The sequence below is a fragment of the Mesocricetus auratus genome, unplaced genomic scaffold (genome assembly GCF_017639785.1).
Source record: "Mesocricetus auratus isolate SY011 unplaced genomic scaffold, BCM_Maur_2.0 contig_9577_pilon_obj, whole genome shotgun sequence".
NCBI lineage: Eukaryota > Metazoa > Chordata > Mammalia > Rodentia > Cricetidae > Mesocricetus > Mesocricetus auratus.
In genome coordinates this window covers 8,520-12,963 of record NW_024434959.1, presented here as the reverse complement: position 1 = coordinate 12,963, position 4,444 = coordinate 8,520, and the positions used below count along the sequence as shown (strand labels likewise).

The 4,444-nt window shown below is 44.1% G+C and overlaps 1 long non-coding RNA gene across 2 annotated transcripts; it reads right to left on the bottom strand.

Annotated features, from left to right (window-relative positions):
- Positions 1-221: 221 nt before the first annotated feature.
- Positions 222-3,778, bottom strand: LOC121138675. Of its 2 annotated transcripts, XR_005875561.1 has the most exons (7): positions 2,523-3,778; positions 2,282-2,443; positions 2,027-2,095; positions 1,655-1,798; positions 858-949; positions 440-510; positions 222-349 (listed from the first exon to the last, which is right to left on the bottom strand). It is a non-coding gene; the product is annotated as an uncharacterized LOC121138675 (long non-coding RNA). The 2 variants fall into 2 exon arrangements; XR_005875560.1 differs by having other exon boundaries at positions 228-510.
- Between the last annotated feature and the right edge of the window lie 666 nt (positions 3,779-4,444).

Below are 4,444 nucleotides of genomic sequence, written 5' to 3'. Positions count from 1 at the left end.
CATGTGGTGGTGAGAAGAAGGTATATTCTTTTTTATGTGGATGAAATGTTCTATAGATATCTGTTAATCCCAGTTGGGTCATTACTTCTATTAGCCCTTTTGCTTCTTTGTTGAGTTTCTGTTTGGTATTCTTGTCTAGTGGTGAGAGTGGTGTGTTGAAATCTCCAACTATAACTGTGTGGGGCTAAGTTAATAGGAGTTTTATATTGCTGAAAATCAGTACCTGATGAGGACTAGTCAAACTCCATTTCCATCCCAAGTGATGCTCTGAGGTAGAATTCGATGTTGTCTCCTAGAATGTTCCCATTCCAGCTTGTCCTGGATTCCCTGCTACTGTCCCATAACAAGGCTGTAGTATCAAGGAGGAGAAGCAGTTTTCCACCACCATGTGTGTACCTGGGTCCTGTGCTTCCTGTACCCCATCCTGTTCTACACTCACCTAGATGACACAGGATGCACATAAGGTGAAAGGAGCTTTGTCACACAATATGACCAACAGAACCTGGAGATCTGCGGTGAGAAAGGAAGGTCAATTACAATTCTGCAGTTTACCTCTGAGAATTCAAGTGACCCAGGCTTTTACCTCAATTGTTATCATATCTGAGTCAAAGGAATTTGAACAGTGTTCTAGTCAGTAATGCTCTCTCCAAAAGAGCAAGCTACTGAACATCTCTTGGACTATGTTTCCTCCCCTGGGATGTGAACAGAACTGTGTGGTGATATCTTTCCTGTAAAAACATTGCCTGACTGAGGAATTCTAGAATGGAGCTTGCAAATAACTAACCACAGAGTTCTGTACAGACAGACATGAATTGACATAGCTGGGCAGCATGTAACCCAGGGAAATGGGAACTCACGCTCTTTTCTCCAGAGTCGCTGAGGAGGTGAGCTATGGCCATGGCTTGCACTTTCTCTCTGGTATCTCATCATTTCCTTCCATATCAGTCTACTGCTTTTAATTAATTAGAACAATTAAGAATGACAATTAGAGTACTGACAAAGTTGGAGTAGTGTGTGTAAAGATTGTGTATGAATAGCTGGTTTTGACTGTCCTCTTCCTGTTCCATCCATCAGAGAGAGAGTGAGGCAGGAGGGTGTTAAGTGTGTGAATCTTATCATTGCTGACTTCTCTCAGATAACAATCTAAAAGCCACAACATGCTCCAAACTGTGATCAGCCATATAAAATTGCATATTATGCTCATCTGTTCTCTTCGGCATCATGTCTTCTTCTGAGATTCACAGTCTCAGAGAACAACACATGGGCTTGGAGCCCTGGGTCCACTTGTGCTGTCTCTTGTGAGATTCCATGACCTGCTATGGTAGGCAAGTATCTTTTACCCACGAATTGTTGTCAGTTAAGGGCATCAGGACTGAAGCCTGCTTTCGTGGTACCTACTGACAAACATAGGAGCTGTGTGTCAAGCAACAAACAGTTCATTGTTCAGGGCCTGTTTTTTGCTAGCAAATTGAACCTTCATACCCCTGGTGATAAAACACAGCATATTTTAGTCACTTGGGACTGAAAGAAAGAATGTCGTGAATATCATGTCTTATTGCTATCATAATACACAGGTGTGAGAAGATGTTCACCCTCTTTGATTCAAGCTCTTCCTCCTCAATGCTGTTAGTGTCAGAGAGGAGACATGTCCTACCTGCACCAAGTTCTCTCAACATCCCTCTGAAGCCACATGTAGGGTGATGCTGACTTTCTCTTTCTGCTCTTCTGTAACATGAGCTCAATGAACACATTCCTTTGGGATTGAGGAAACCTCCCTAGCCAGCCTTCTGCTTCCTACCTGCAATCAGAGTCAGGTTTACACTGCCCAACAAAAACTTCTCATCTATCACAGGCTGGTACATAGTGGTCTCAGTGATAACACGTGGGGCCCACAGATGAACACTAAGGTCTCCCAACCTGTCCAAGCCTGACCCCTGTACCCAGTGACACATAGGATGAAAGTAGTTGTAAGAACACTGACCCCAACTCTGGCCTCTGTGTCCTAGGCTAGGTAAATCCTACTCACCTCCAAAGAGAAGCAAACTCGCAGCATTCCATCCACAGTGATACCCGTTTTCCTCCAGCTTGCTGTCACCTTCCTGTGAGGAGACAAATATAGTTCTGAGAAAACTCCCTTTAGTGAGGTCTGCTCACACACACATAACCTTGACCAGCATGGAGTGTGACTTTGCTTCTCTGATGGACAGTACACAGGGATAAATGAAGGCAGCAAACAAAACAGGAGGGAGGGGTAAGGCAAGAAGGTAAGGAAGGAGCTTACTTGACTTCATGGGTGAAAATATTTCCCCAAGAGCAGAACCTGAAGGGATGCACAGATTAGTGAGTATTGCTGAGGTGTTTCTCTGAAGACTGGTTCACAGAGTCTGTACATCTATGGCCAGCGTGGACATGGTATAGGCTCAGAGGCCCCTGTACTGCAAATCTGAAGAAGGCCAACCCTGAAATATTTTTCCTTGAGAATTGTGGCTACCCGTGGGAGAAACCTGTGGCAGATGGCTTACCTCTTCCTTTGCTGGACACAGACACTTCATGCTGGGTTCTGGGCACACTGCCATCTGTAATTCCTGCATAGCTCCTACTTCTGCTCTTTCAGTCCACAGCTGGAAATCTCCAGCCTGTGTCTCCTGATGTATGGAGTTCATCACTTTAAAAACAAGGACATGTGGATAGGATGGAAAGGGAAACGGAAATACGCAGCACTCAGTGTCCATGCTTCTTACCCTCTGCACATCCCTCTCCCCATGAAGACTCCATTCTGTCTCTCCCATCCTCTCTAAACCCTCCCTCTGCAAGTTGTCTCTTGCTGCCTCTGTATCCCAGGTTCTCATGCTCTCCATCTCAACTCAGTCAGTCGACATAGAAGCTGGGAAGAGTGTGTGTCTGGTGATTTTGAAGTCAGATTTGTAAATTTACCTACACATATAGAGAAACAAGTTATTGTGCCAATTGCAAAGCACAGATGACAGTTTCAAATACAAACAAAGATAAAATTAATATATGAAGTGGATGTGGGGCAAACAGCACATATTCAGGGTCAGTATTTGAAATTTTCCAGAAATCAATGCATCTTAAGATGACTGTATTATATGTGATAAACAAGTCCAAAAAGCCAATCACCTCTTTTCTTTCCTATGTAAAATCTGAAGGTCTATCAGATCCAAACAAATGACAGGACACTAAGGACATGTAATAGGACAGTGGTCTCCTGGGATGATCCACAGTGTACTGAGGAGGGGAATGATCACCTCTACCCTCACAGACAGCCCAGAGTCTGCTGCTGAGAGTCCTAGTTGGCTTAGTATCAGGATACCTGCTGCCTTGGACTCCCCATTAGCCTGCAGCTATGAACAGGGATCCATGGCCTAAGTGCAACCCAAACAGATTTTGACAAGTAAATGTGGCAATGTGAGGCCATGACAAGACTAACCCTGGAAGTCAGCAGGAAAGTGGAATCTTCCTTGTGTTGGATGAGGACAACCAGAAACTCCTATCCAGAGTATGTGGATTTTTTCAGTGTTGCTACCATTAGTGCCCTTGAAGTGAAAGCACAGGCTTCAAAATCCCAAGACAACTACCAAATATCTCGGTGACCCACCTTGGTTCTACGACTTGTTCTGATGACCTAAAAGGAAAGAACTCAGTCAAACATACCAAGGAGCCAATCTTCACTATTCTGATGGATCATATGAAAGTCATGTGAAACAGGGTTACTGTTACACGTTAATACTCTGTGCCTTAAATCCAAGGATCTACCAGCTAGGACACACCTCCTTCAGTTCACTGCCTTGTGTCCACAAAAGAATTGCTGACAACACTTCTCACCTCTAGGGGTCTGTTCATGGTGGACACAGATCTATTCTGCAGGTCACATTTGCAGTTAGCCCCTTGTTTCAAGTCCTTCCTGGATGAATGTTCCTTCAGGTACAACCCTGACCCTATCCACATGAAAAAAGAAAAAAATGGTAAGATTCTACCTAACATGTTTGGAAGAAATTGCCATTGATGCTATACAGTTCTTGAAGACAGACAGCACTCAGGAGTCGAAGCTGGCTTGGATCTCTGTGATTTTGAGATCTGCCTGTTCTACACAGAGAGGCTCAAGTTAGCCAGGTACCATAGGGAATCGTCTCTCAAAATATAAAATACAAAATGGGCATTCAGGATATTTCCCTGTCTCATTTCCTGATTCAACCTGGCATCATTGATCTGCAAGAGAAACAAGGCCTGAGCACAGGTGATTCCCACAAACTGAAAATCCCTGTAATCCACTATGCAAGCTGCTACTTGTTCTGTGCACATGGTACTCATCAGATAGTCAGGGTTCTAGAAGGGAAGTGACAGCACGACCTACATGTCGTCATGCAGGAATGAAGATGTGCTCAACCAAATTCAATTTGCACCATTGCTTGAGAAAATGCCAGGA